This window comes from Phyllostomus discolor, chromosome 8, assembly GCF_004126475.2.
Source record: "Phyllostomus discolor isolate MPI-MPIP mPhyDis1 chromosome 8, mPhyDis1.pri.v3, whole genome shotgun sequence".
NCBI lineage: Eukaryota > Metazoa > Chordata > Mammalia > Chiroptera > Phyllostomidae > Phyllostomus > Phyllostomus discolor.
In genome coordinates this window covers 61,159,675-61,173,970 of record NC_040910.2, presented here as the reverse complement: position 1 = coordinate 61,173,970, position 14,296 = coordinate 61,159,675, and the positions used below count along the sequence as shown (strand labels likewise).

The following is a 14,296-nucleotide window of genomic DNA, read 5'->3' as shown; positions in this document are numbered from 1 at the left end:
GGTATCTAAACCTTAACCAATTGAGAAAAATGTTCTGGAAAATATCAGTTTGCACCTTATTTTATGCATTACAATCAGAAGATATAAGTGGGTTACATGAAATCCATTGGTGGTAGTTTAGGGAGGCAGTAGAAGCAAAGCTGGGAAACCTCTGGGCTTGGATAAAAAGTAAAATGATATGTTAGGGTGGCCATTGATGCAGGCTGTGAAAGAATTCACAAAGAGAGGAAAATGCAGAGAGCAAAGTGTTACTCACTTTCCTTTCCAAGAGAGGAAGGGACCAGGCATGGAGAATTACACTAGCCCTGAGGGTTTCGGGTTTTGAGCTTTTATTGGATTATAAAGGGTGGAGGGGAGGTGCTGTTGTGTGGACACTGGGCTGTTAGGGGCGATGCAACAGAGGAGGTTTTGGTTGGCTTTGTGTAAGCTGCAGTTTGCTCCAATATTATCTTTGGAGCAGTTGTTTGGGTCAGTTAGTCACATTGTGTTCTTGCTTTACAGTCATTTCCAGTCCTGTGACATAGGTTCAGAAGAGCAAAATGGCAGTCGTGTTTAACAGGGTCATAGAACTGTTCAGCAAATGGCACCACAATAGCAAATGGGGTCAGCTTTGTCCTTTCATTTCCCCCTCTGGTTTTAAAACTATTTTATTCTTAATGATTGGACCTGGTTCTGGGTAGTATGGGCAAAGCTCTTATGGCTACTTCCCGCTGGTTAAAGTTGTCCCTACCTGAGGGTCTGGGCATGGCTCATCAAGGGGAAGAGGGGCAGCCTGAACAGTTAAAGCTGTGACCAGAGGCTGTGGACAGAATCTCCCAGAGCCTGGATGCTCCATCAAATGAAGAATATGAGATATTTGAGGAGACATGGCCCAAAAGTGAGAATAAAGAGAAAGGCTGCTGTAGGTCCTAGGAAGGGAGTTAGCCGGGAAAACCAGGACCAGATATTGGCCTTAAAATCCCACCAGTCAAATCCTTCTGAGGCCCCCTTTTTATAGAACTTCCAAGAAGGGAATAGGTTAAAGGAGTGATGGCACTTCTTAGGTCTGTTGGAAAAGGATCCGATTGATGGTCCTGGTCTGGTCTCAGCTGTTAGGCAGAGGAGCACTTGGCTGAAGAGATCTGGAGGAGAATATTGGCCCTTGGAGATTGTGATGGGCCTGTTGTGGGTGATTGAGAAGTATGTGGTCTACTGTGGGCTTGACCCTTTCATTAATGGCCCATCTGGGTCTGTTGAAATAGGTGGGTACCAGGTTGGTCTCTAATTGGCTCCATTCTGAAGGAAGGATAGGAATTGCTACTAGTGCCCCTCTGGGAGAGGTGTTGGCCCAGATCCAACAGTTCTTGTAGGGCTGAGTAGCCTTATTGTTTAGAAAATTAAGGGCCTTGTGGACTGTGGGTAGGTCAGGGCATTGGAAAAGAATGTTTAGTGAGGGAGAAAAAATTACAAGAAGTGAAACTAGTTCCCAGCAAGGACAGAGGAGCTCTCTTACCAGGTCTGGCACAGAATTATAAAAGAAGGGGATTACCCAGTAGTACCAGAGCATGTCAGATACTTTCTGGGGCTCATGTGTCCATTGACTGGGCTGTGGTGAGTCTAAGCTTGGTATCTGAAATTGTCTGGCAGGCAAAGGAGGGGAGAGTGGAGTCCTTGGGCAGTTCCTCCTATGGAGAGTTCTTTGGTGGGTCAGTGGGTTTGAGTCAGGAGAGATGTATCCATGGTGGAAGTCCCGAGAGCTTTGCTGCCATGGGAGTGGTGAGAATTCCTCGAAAGGGGTCCTGTGTATTGGCAGGGATGGTGCTGAGTGAAGTGTAGGGGTTAGGAGCAACTGGATGGAAGGGGATGACTGCCTCATTGATGATTCCAAGGTCCTATACTAGTTGATGGGAGCCATCTGGTTTCCTGATAGGGAGAACAGGAGTGTTGTAAGGAGAGTTGGTGGGTCTTAGTAAGCCTGATTTGAGGAACTTGGTAATGAGGGGTTTGAGGCCCTTGAGGGCCTCTAGCTTAATTGGCAAGGAAAACGTGTGGGATCTTTTGTACAGACAGTGATGGTCTGTATGTGATGTGCCTTTCCAGGAATGTCAGTGTTCCAGACCTCCGGTGGGACCCTATTTACAACCTCAGTGGGAGTGAAGTCTGGGAGGGAAATTGGGGTTGAAGCAGTCCCTGACAGTTGTAGGGAAGAGGCCTGAGTGTGTAGGAGGATTTGAGTGCCTAGCTAAGTTGTGAAGTTCCTTTTTAGGAGAGGAGCCGGGCAATCAGGAATGACTAAAAAGAAGTGAGCGAAGACCTGATCTCCCAGAGTGCAGAGGAGGCTGGGGGTTAGTAGGGTAGCCTGAGGCCTTCCCTCCACCCCTATCATGGAGACAGGAGAGGGAGACAAAGGGCCCCAAAACTTGGGGAGAGTAGAGTAAGTGGCTCCAGTATGGATTAAGAAACCAATTAGTTCACCTGCAAAGCGAGAGTTACTGGAGGCTAGGCCAATTTGATGGTGTGAAGTGGAGCCTGATCCCATGCCAGGGCTGGGGCCTTTGTCCATGTCTTGGGGAGGCCAAGGAGGTCCAAGGCTATGGAGGGAGCCCCTGACGGTTTGGGAAGGGGAGTTCAATCTGCTTCCTTGAGGAGAAGGCACTCCTTCCTCCAGTTCCCTGTGTTTCTGCAGTGTGGGTGCAGTCCTGGTGGCTGCTGCTTTTTCTTGGGACACTCTTTCTTCCAGTGACCCTTTTGTTCGCAGTTGAAACAGGTTTGGGACCCCGGTGCCACTGATGGCTGTCCTTGCTGTTGTGTTGGGGACCTCGGGCAAGTCTCTCCCTGAAGAGCCCCCTCAATTGCTGAGGCCACTGTTTGGTAAACCCCTTTTTGCTCCCGAGATCATCATGGGTCCTGCTCCTTTTTCTCCTCTCGTCATTCCTCATCACAATTGTTAAAGACTTTGAAAGTCAGAACAACTAATTCTGATTGTGGGGTCTGAGGGCCCTTTTCTAGCTTTTGGAGTTGATGCCGAGAGTCTAGGGCTGACTGGGCAATGAAGGTACATCACTAGGATAGACTGGCCCTCCCTAGAATCAGTGCCTAGGTTAGTAGAGGCAAAAAGCCTCTAAGAGCTTAGACAGGAAAAGAACAAGGTTCTCATCTGGCCCTTGGGTGACTTCCTTAATCATGTCATAGTTAACAGGCTTAGTAGTGGCCCCCTTGATTCCCTTCGTGAGGCAGGAAAACGTGTGATCTCATTTACAGCGGTCAGGGGAGTTCGCTTGGTAGTCCCAATTGGGGTCCTACTCAGGGACAGCCGTGGTGCAGGGGGCATAAGCATGAGGCTGCCTCTGATTTCAGTCATCCTCATCTCCCATCACTTGGCTCAAATATTGTCTCTCTCTCCTGAAGTGGTACATGTAGAAAAGATACTGTGAATGTCTCTCCAGGAGAGGTCATGGGAGAGGGTGAGATATTCAAACTCCTTTGTAAACTTAGCTGGGTTTGCCGAAAACTGCTGAGTCTGACCTCGATTTGGAAAGGTTTGACATTGAAAAGGGAGCCTGGACCTGAATAATGGTTTCCGATCCAGCAACCTCACAGAGAGGGAGCTGGACTGCAGGCTTGGGGGCTCCTGAAAGGGATGGCCGGAACAGGTATGGGCAGGAAAAACCCAGTCTAAAGGGTTTAGGGGGAGAGGTCTGAGGAGAAATAGGGAGAAGAGATGGAGGGGGTGTTAAAAAGGCAGGTGAAGGAGTAGAAGGGAGATATGGAGGAGGAGGAGGTTCAGAGAGGGGGAGGTCATCTGAATCTTGGGAAGATGGAGGAGGAAGGGAAGTAGGTGTAAATAAGAGTATTCAACAGAAGGTGTGGAGATCAGGGTGATGAGAGAGCCTGAAAAGGGCCTGGATGTAAGGAGCCTCAGGCCGTTTTCTCAAGGTGGCTACAGTACAGGTCAAGTTGGAGGACAGTATGATAGTTAGGAGATCCCTTTGTGGGTCAGACCTCCTGATCCCTTAGTTTGTACTGGGGCATGCCATACTGCAATAGAAAATCAAGTGCTTGGGCATGAGGTTGGTAAGTCTCAGAGGCTTCAAGTTCTTAAGGAGACATCCCAATGGGGAGTTCCTAGGTGGGGTCGATTGAGTATTGCCCATGGCAAGAGCTACAAGAAAGAAAGAGAAGGACATCTCAGGGACGGAAATGTGCCAAGGGAGGGAAAGGTCAGAGAGGGGCATCCCTCCCTGACTGTGACCACCTAGATATAGATAGATCTGACCCTGGGAATTGAGCATTTTCGACTCTAAGATCAGAGTGAGACCACAGAGATCTGTCCTAGAGTCAGGCATCCTTGAATCTTAGGACAAGACTGAGACTAGAAGGATACAGTCAAGAGCTGTCCATCATGGCTGAATCCCAGAAGGAAAGTGATAGGCCCTATGCTGGGGCTTGCAACCAGGGCACGAGTAGAAAAGCTATTGCCTTTAGTTCTGTGAATGTTAGTGTTCTGAGATCCAGAGAGACTTACCTATCACTAGCAGTGAAGGTGGGTGAGGAGGAGCCTATCCACAGAGTCTGGAGAGACGGAAAAGGATTAGAATCCTCTCTCTAAACCTCACAGAGACAGGATTGGGGGTTAGTCTGGGACAAGCTTCTGCTGCCCCCTGCTCCCCTAATCTCAAGTCTCAGGAGGTGGAGGAGAGAGAAATAGAGGATGTCCCCATACAGGCCACCAAAATATTAGGGTGGCCATTGATGGGGGCTCTGAAAGAATTCACAGTGAGTGAAATGCAGAGAGCAAAGTTTTATTCACTTTGCAAGAGAGGAAAGGGGCCAGGCGTGAAGAATTACACCTGCCCAGAGGGGTTGGGGTTTTGAGCTTTTATTGTATTATAGAGGTTGGGGGTTTGCTATTGTATGGCCCCTGGGTTGTTAGGGGTGTTGTAGCATAGAAGGTTTTGGTTGGTTTTGTGTAAGCTGCAGTTTGCTCCAACGTTATCTTTTGCATGTGGCTGTGGGGGTCAGTTAGTCACATTCCGTTCTTGCTTTTCCAGTAGTTTTCCAGTCCTGGGGACATAAGTTCAGAAGAGTAAAATGGCAGTCATGTTTAACAAGGTCATAGGCCTGCTTACCCAAGGGTGCCACAAAAGCCAATGGCACTGGCTTTGTCCTTTCAGTATATACTTCTTTTACCTCTTTTACATAGGTGGGTATAGGATAGTTAGCAGTTGACAATGAACTCAATAACAATCAGGGGATTTGTGGTCTTCACTCTGGTGTGGTGCTTGTGCTTTGAGAGGTCTGGAAAAAAGAAACGACTTTGACATTAGAAAGGTATGTTGTCATAAATGCAAAAAGACAATAGACAGGCTCAGTTAAGGTAAAGATTGAGTTTTATGAGGGAAGATTCTACCCTAGGACATGACTACCTGCCATAAACTACTTTTAGTGACTAAATTTTAATTTCAGACCATCCTTTGAGGTTACTGTAGGTCTCTGAGTTAATAAGGCTGCCACACAGGCCTCCCCTGAGCTTATCAGGTTTAGTGTGTGGCCCCTTTTTGTTAGCGGGAACAGTTTGTCATTGAACTTCATAAAATGTATACTCCTATTTAGGAAAATGTCCCACGAGGACTTCAGTTTCAAAACTTTGGATAAACTTAGAGAGAAGGGCATGAAATGGTAGGCGCTTCGGAGCTCCACTAAGGGGCAGGATGGAAGTGGAAAAAGGGGAGGCTACCAGCACTTTGAGCGTGGCCTCCCAGAAGCCCCGTTGTAGTGGTCAGAAGGCCGCCTTGGAGAAAGGTGCACACACTCTCCCAGCCTTCTTGTAGGTGATGGAGGAGGACGTAGCACCTTGGGGTAGGTAAGGGCCCTTCCCACAGAGGGTGGACATTCAAATCCTCACCCTGCAGGGTTCCTGTACCCCAGAGGCTGCCTTCTCTTCGCCCGTTGTGCCAACTCTTTTTTTGGTCATTTACCTTGCAGTGAATGTGTGTGTGCTGTCCATGTGAGAAACGTCCAAACCTGTAAGAATTTTTATGAGTTTATTTAAGCCAAACTAATGACAATTGCCATTGCTAGGAAGCAAAGCCTCAATGGATTGAGAAAATGCTCCAGAGAATGACTGTTCTGCTTCCTATTTTGTACATTACAATCAAAGGAGGAGGCCTAAGGGGGTTTCATGAAATCTGTTGGTGATAGATTAGGGTGGCAGGAGAAGGGAAAGTGGGGAAACCTCTGTGATTGGATAAAAATAAAAGGAATAGACACCCACTTCTTTCACACTGGTGGGTGCAGGACAATTTACAATGAACAATTAACATGATAATAACAGTGAAGAGATTTGTGATCTCTGCTCTGGTTAGGTGGTTGTGCTTTGAGGGGTGCAGGTGGGGGGTGGGGGGGCGGAATTACTTTGATATTCCAGAGGTGTGTTGTTGGATGAGTTAGCCTAGATGCAGGAAAAAAAAAAAAAAAAAGAGGACGGGCTCAGTTAAGGTGAAGAATGACCTTTGTTAGGGAAAAGTGCTGCACTACCTGCCAGGAACTGCTTTTAGCTGGAAAGTTTGAGGTCTCTGAGTTGGTAAGACCTGCCTCACACACCTCTCCTGAGCTTGTCAGGTTTAGTATGTGGCCCCTTTTTTGTCCACAATGCTATACCCATTCTTATTTTAAAGTTAGGCAAGAAGAAGTATACAAAGTGAAAGTAACAGATGTACACACTGTTTTAAAATATTAGACAATACAGGCCTAGCCAGTGTGGCTCAGTTGTTAGAGCATCGTCCAGTACACCCAAAGGTTATGGGTTCAGCTCCCTTTCAGGGTGCATGTGAGAGGCAACAGATTGATGTTTCTCTCACATCTATGTTTTTCTTCTTCTTTCTTCCCCTCCCTTCCCCTCTCTCTAAAATCAATAAGCATGTCCTCAGGTGAGGATTAAAAAAAAAAAACAGGCGATACAGGACTACGTTTTATATAAAGTGGCAGTCCCCACTTTCCCACCCAAGCTTGGCTCCCCAGAGGTAGGCCCAGCAGCTGCTTAGTGTGTGGTCCTCGTTCCATGGAGTTTCTTTTGTATGACTGGATCCTACTGTAGGTTTCATTTTACAACTTGCTTTTGCCATGCCATTGTATATTTTAGAGATCTTTCATGGCAGCATATTTCAATCCAGCTCACTGTGCACAGCATTCCGTAGAGTGGACAACAATTGCATAGCCACTGTCTAACTGGGAGGCAGTATGTTTTTTTCCTTATAAATGATACTGTTTGCACAATTACACATTTCTGTGGTTTAGAATCCTAGAAGTGAAAACCTGGGTCAGACTATAGGAGCATTTAAAACTTTTATAGGGACTGCCAAATTGACTTCTAAAAGCAGGTACTGCACTGGACTCTCACTGACAGAGTACTCACTGACACTGGGTACTCTTGATCCCAAGAGTACCTAGCTATCTTTACATTTCTGAACATCTGAAGAGGGAAAAGGTATTTGGTTGTCGGTGGCCTGTGCCCCTGGTGGAAAACCATCTCCGAGTCCTGTTGATCAAACACACTGCCTTAGGCTTGCTGCCTTCCTGAGCACCATGTTCGTGGAAGGTAGAGAGACAGTGCCGGCTGATGGAGCTGTGCAGGCTTAGTTTCTCCTGCAGCCTCAACCTCCCCACCCTGTACCAGCTAGCCAGGATCCGTTCTTCTCTTGTTGAAGGCTTTTTTCCTAAGGATCTTTTGGTTACCATTTCCCAGCTGACCCTCATATGAAATATCTTTTCTTTTCTCTGTCTGCCTGCCAGCTGTGAGGGAACCATGTGTTTCTGTTGCTGTCCCAGGGTAGTAACCTTGATGCTCAAAGTCATACTGCCTGCATGCTAGTGGGCAACTTGTTAGCCTTGAGAATCCACAGGATTTCCCTCCTTGTCTCTAACCCAGTGAAATAGACTGAAATTGGGAGTTTTGCACATCCTTTACTTAGGGTCAGAACAGAGGAGTAAAATTTGGTCCCCCCAAATCTAATGCACATTCTCAGACACCAGATTTTAGATTCGTTCCAGTTAGAGAGCTGGAAAGGGAGTAAATGAGGAGAGAACTGCCATTTATTGAGGGTTTCTGCTCACTTCCCTGGCAGCACCCCCAGGTAGTGGTATTATTTTCCTTGGAGGTCACATGCCAGAGACCTCCCAGAGAGAAAGTGGCAGAGCCAAGGCTTGAACCAGTGTTTTCCCCATGTTAAAGCCACTGGTCCTGCTCATAGGTTGGATCCAAATGAATCCCTGAGATGTCATGCCCAAGACCCTCCCTGGAGAGGTGAAAATGAACTAGTGCTTCTCCCTGGTGGCCCTCCCAGGCCACTGGCTGCCTGTAAGAAGTTGCAGTTTCTCCTCCTTCCCTTCCCTGAGTATCTAGGCTCTGGCTTGGGTTGTTCAAATATCACTGTTTCCATTCACCCCTGGGGACCACCTTCCTGATTTTTAAAAAAATTGTCATTATTTGCCCTGGCTGGTGTGGTTCAGTGGATTGAGTGCCGGCCTGCGAACCAAAGGGTCACCAGTTCAATTCCTAGTCAGGGCACGTGCGTGGGTGCAGGCCAGGTCCCTGGGGCAGGGCGGGGGGGGGCATGTGAGAGGCAACCACACATTGATGCTTCTCTCCCTCTCTTTCTCCCTCCCTTCCTCTCTCTAAAAATAAATAAAATCTTTTAAAAAAAATTGTCATAATCTTTATGTATTGATATCAAATTGTCTTCAATACAAGTTATAATCTGATGAAATTAGATGACCTTTTAAAAATTTTATTTAAAGACAAAAATTCTCTTTATGCACACTATCTTTTTTTCTAGAGTTTAGCAAATATAGTGCCTTTCATTGGAGAATTTCTAATTAACATAATAAGCAAAAACAACCAAAAATTATAAAACAAATCCCCCAGTTCCTCAACTATCAATATTGAATAAAGCATTAAAAAGACAGAGAAATCCTTTTTGTTTAGAAATGGAGATTGAGTACTTAAGTTAGTAGCAAAAAAGAAAAAAAACAAAAATAAAACCCCAGGAAAATAACTAACAATCTCCAGGAGTGAGCTTCCCTGCCCAGGAGTGCAGGGCGGCCCTGGACCATCTCTTAGTTCCTGTGAGAGCACAGCACAGGATCCTGCTGTGGACCGTACCAAATAGCACCACCACGGCGGTCCTGATGCCCGCTGCACCAGGGCTGAGCAGTTTGTTGTGGAAGACCTCTCTGATGGCCTCAGAGCAGGGCTTCAGTGAGATTCTTGAGAGGATATCCTTCTGGGGGCAGATGGTGGAGATGAATTATTCACTCCCCTAGCTGTGCCATAGCAATTTAGTGTATAGTGGGTGGCTTTTAGCATTTCCTGCTAGGGCTCATTCTTGGATTTCAGCTTGAAGTAGGTGTTCGTGTAAAATTCCTGGAGTTCCTTAATCACCTGGGAATATTCCCAGGTGGCCGTAGTTATTTTAAGGGCAAATATCACCAAGAGGAAGACAAAGAATCCCAGCATGCACTGGGACTCCTGCACAGTCACAACAGCCCAGCAAGCCCACTCGTATCATGGGTGGGGCTGGCTCCAATCAGAGTATCAGTTCCTGTGCAGAAGCTGGAATGATTGATCATTTTCTTGCTTAGAGATGCTCTTGGTCTGAGCGTTGAATCGGAGCCATAGTCCAGTAGTGAAGACCACAACCCTGGCAAGCCAGAAGGTAAAGTGAAAGCTGAGGAGCAGGTATTCGATCCACTTGGTTTCTCCTCTGACCGGTGTGGCCTGGGCCGCACTGGTGTGGGATGGGGGCACCACCTTCAAGATGTTGAAGTTATCTACAAGCCACCATGCTGTTATTTAGGAGATACTCTCTTTATATTGACTCACCTTTTTTACTTGGGCAAATTTACTTTTAAAGTTCTTTTATCACTATTATAAACTAAAAAGCAGTGTCACTTGGCATTAATCCAAAGTAACATAAAAATAATAAATGTAGTGAAACCAAAACAAGATTATTTTAGCTGAATCCTGTTGCCTACCCAGGGCCCTAGCCTGTGCCCTTGTTAGAATAGAGAACATTCATAGTGGTGGAATGGCCGAACCACTCCACATATTATATGATTCCATTTAAATGAAATATCCAGGATAGGCCAATTTATGCATAGAGAAGGCAGATCAGTGGTTTGGGGGCCTGGAACAAGGAGGATGGGAAGTGAGTGCTAGTGGATGCAGGGTTTATCTTGGGGGTGATGAAATGTTCTGGAATGAGACCATGGCAATGGTCACCCAACTCTGTGAATATGCTAAAGCCCACTGAATTGTGCATCTCAGAATGGTGGATTTATTTTATGTGAATTATATCAATAAAGTTGTTACTGAAAATTGAATTAGGGTGGTGGTAAGCTTATATAAATGGCTTTTCTTTTCTTATTCTTTTTTTTTCTGTTCCTCTAGTTTTCTGTAATTACTTTTTTTAAGTGGAAAAGACCCAGAACCCTGCATTTCATGTTGATCACTTGGGATCCAGTTTTGGGTAGTACTGAATGATAGCCAGGCAAAGAAAATCTCCATGAAATATTAAGGGGACACTTCTGCTCCTAAAATATCAACCACTGATTTAAGATTTGCTGTTTAAGGCCTATAAATAGAAAATGGGGATGTATGTGATGAGGCTTAACAATGAGTTGGGTGTGCCGTGAAGCTGGTCTCAGAAGGGGCCTGTCTGCTCGCCCATAGCCCAGCTGTGGTTGCGGCAGGACTGTGTCTATTGTCTGGTGGAGCCCAGCTGGGTCAGGTGTTGAAACCCTTGTTTGTGCCTGCATGCGTGTTCCCTCCAAAAACTTCTAGTTCCCACTCTGACATTGTTTTCAATGCAATGCCAAGAGGTTTCTGAGCCATATATATTTTCAGTACATGTTAAAAAATTCATCAAGGAATATGTGTGTGTGTACTGAAACCCTGGTGGCTACTGCACTTGCAATCCGAGTGCTTCTCCCCAGTTTTTAGCCATGTTGGTCCTCCAGGCTGTCTGTTTCTTGGCTACTGACAAAAATCACCTTTGAAAGAGAAGCCAAAGATTAATGTATTACCTTTTGCCAGCTTCTGCTTTAAATCCACTGTTTGGTATTTGCAAAGGTCAGATGAGCTATTTTGGTGCTCACGGCCATGATTAATGGGAAGGCCTGCATTTCCATTGGCTGCTGAGGATGAAGGATTAGTGTGGGGTGGCAGCGGAGGAGTGCCGCATCTGCTGTAATGTCAGAAGCGTGGTGTGGGGAATTGCAGGAGCAGCAGGCCCATGAAAAATGTAGGAGGAGGGGAGCTCCTTTAGCACTAGCCCTGTCAAGTGTTCCTCTATTTGCAACTATCCTGAATCTCTGGGAGCATTTGTTTTTCCCCGTTAAACCTTATTGCTGGGAATTTAGTATGGAGAGCACAAGTGCCCTTTTCCTGAGCGGGCTGTGGGCCCTGGGTGTTGTCTCTCATTACCCTGCCAGAAAGCTCCTCAGTTCCCTGTGAGGCAGCATGCTTGTGTTCAGCTTTTCACCCCTCCTTGTAAGAGACATTGGTTTTATTCAAAGTCAAATACAAAGCGTGTTGGCTCCAGGTGTTCATCTTGTGGCCTTTCTTTGCTTCTAAGACACCACATCTCTTATCCCATGATCATAAATATTCTTTAGGTTTGTAGCAGTGGAGGTAATGGGCACATCAAGTTGTCATTATTATTGTCCATTTTCTGGAACCTTTGGAAGAGAAACTACTACAGCATCTTAAGGCACTAAATAAGCCCCCTGCAGCTGTGGGCCTTTCCGACACCTGAAGGGCACCACAGTGAGGCAGCCTCAGCTGAGTCAGGAGCAAACACACTCAGCGCCCCACTGCCCTTACCCATCTGTCCAGTCATGGCACAGCCTCTCCCAGTAGCTGCTGTGTGCCAGGCACCCTGCCTGTCTGCTCAGGGGCTACGTTCTTTAAGTCACCAACAGTGATCATAGACACCTTGTGTTGATCACGTCATGTTGATGGGGAACGATAAGAGATGGCCTCTCCTGCCTCAGAACCCCCATGCTCATCAGGAAGTAGGCTCACAAACAAGCGTGGCATGCAGGTGTCCTGGTAACAGAGGGGGTTGTGTGCTGTGCTGGGGCAGAGTGAGCAGGTGATATCTGAGCTCATCCTACAGGACTTTATCGGGAGGCAGAGTCATGCTAAGAAGAGAGACCATTAGAGAAAAGGTACCCAGGTGTGTAATGCAGCTAGACTGCAAGCTTTGGGTATCTGTGTGGGGACCCGGCAAGGGAGAAAGTGGCAGTGAGGGCTGGTTAGTGACAGTCACCCTGAGTATCAGGTTGAGGAGTGTAGACATTACCTGGAATTAATTGGGGAACTCGAAGGTTTTTCATGCACTGGAGGGGGCAGGGAAGATGTGATCAGAGTTCTGTTTGGGGAAGGTCATGCTGGGGCAGGGTGAAGGGAAGGTTTGGGGAAGGAAACTGGTGGAAGCCACACCAGTGGGGGCTGCAGAGACACCCCCAAAGGGAGCTGAGGAGGCAGAGCCCAGCCTGTGTAGCCCGATCCCTGCACCTGCACTCACCGCTCCTCCCCCCCTCATCTCTTTCTTACTCTTGTGTCCTTCCTGTCTTTCACACCCTCTTCATACCCATGTCCTGTTTCCTCCCCGAGGTCCTGTTTCCTCCCTAAGGCCTGTCCTAGCCACTCCAGGCAGCAGGTGCTCCCTTCCCCTGCGTCCTCCAGCAGCCTGGGCTGCCACCAGGGGACGCTTGGCGCAGACTGCCTTGCTGCCCCCAGCTTAGATGAGTAGAACTTCAGGCTCTGCATTGCTACCAGTTCCCAGGCAGGGCTGGGCCAGGCCAGGCCAGGCCAGGCTGGGTGGTGAGGCAGGGCAGGAGGAGGGATGCCTTAACGCAGTGGGTCGGAGGGGACTCAGAAGTTGAGGGCAGAACACACCTCAGTTTAAGACCCACTCTACCTTATGCATTCTCCAGGAGATAAGTTGGTATTTTTTTAAATTTTGCTTTTAATTATGCAAAATTTTAAACATAAACAAGAATTGGGAGAACAGTGTGGCGAACTTCTCTGTGCCCATGGCTCAGCTTCAACATCTGGCCAGCCCCACCTTGTTTCGTCTCATTGCCTGTCCCACCCCCCACCCCTGCCCTGGCCCTGCAGTATTTTGAAGCATATTCCAGACATCAGATAATTTTATTTATAAATATACTGAAGTATATGTCTCTAAAAGATAGGGGCTTTTTACTGAGCTCTAACAGCCTAAACTAGCTGCGCCCCAGCCTTCTGACCCGTGAAGTGGGAACGAAGATGCGCTTATCCCAGAGCTGCTGTGAGTAGGGCTTGTGAAGGCCTTCGCCGGAACCATAGTGGCTACCCTTTCTTCACACACTCAGTGCACTGGAATGGCACCAAGAACCCAAGGTCCCATCCTCAGGTCCAACACTCACCACCTGCGTTGTAGGGGCCCATTAGTCAGTGTGAACGTCAGTGGCCTCATCTTTAAAAATGGGGGCAGTAATAGCTCCCTCTTTAGGGTGGTTTTAAGGTTTAAATGAGACACTATGTATCAGCAGTAGCTCTTATTATAAACATTCTTTAAATATTTATATTATTTTTGATTCTCATAGCAATCCCACAGTGTTAGTTACTATCCCCATTTTAATGAAATGATGAAGGCTCAAACCCAAGATTAAGTAACTCGACTAAGGCCTTGAGGTGAATAAATTGCAGAGCCAGGAGTTTGAGCCCAGATCTGACTGCTGCCAATGCCCCACCTTCATCATAGTCAGTTCTGTATAGAGCTCACCCTGTGGCCTTGTGAAAAAGAACATGCTGATCGTAGGTCAGGCAGACTGAGCCAGTGTGGTCCTTAACTCTGTCTGATGTTTTAATCCGGCCAGGTTTTGTAGAAGCTGATGATTGTGTTGCAGACTTTCCCTAGGCTCTTCTGCCCAGATCTCCTGCCTTCTTCCTGCTTCTGTTTTTAGGGGCTTCTTAGTGATCATAAGCACCTGCAAGGAGAGAAGTAAAGAAAACAGGATGAGGAAGAAAATTCAGACTTAAAAAGTTCACTTCAGCCATTTTGTGCTTGCTTCATTTTAATGTAAAGAGGCAGAAACTCTAAAACAAAACGAGGTTCATAGGTTACCTGTGGATTTTTGGTTTTCAGTCAGCCAAGATAGTGAATGGGTGGGTCAGAGCTTACTTTGCTAGGACTAGGGGAAATTCGAAGGTGATGTGGCAGAGCCGGCAATCAAATGCAGGCCTGACCGACTCACTGCCTGGCCAGTTATA

At 47.0% G+C, this 14,296-nt stretch overlaps 1 protein-coding gene and 1 pseudogene across 13 annotated transcripts in view; one reads left to right on the top strand and one right to left on the bottom strand.

Annotated features, from left to right (window-relative positions):
• The window catches only part of TOM1L2 (target of myb1 like 2 membrane trafficking protein), a 121,770-nt gene that overhangs the window by 14,258 nt on the left and 93,216 nt on the right, over positions 1–14,296 (top strand). The gene's annotated exons all lie outside the window — the stretch shown is intronic.
• LOC114515288 lies at positions 8,678–11,876 on the bottom strand (annotated as a pseudogene).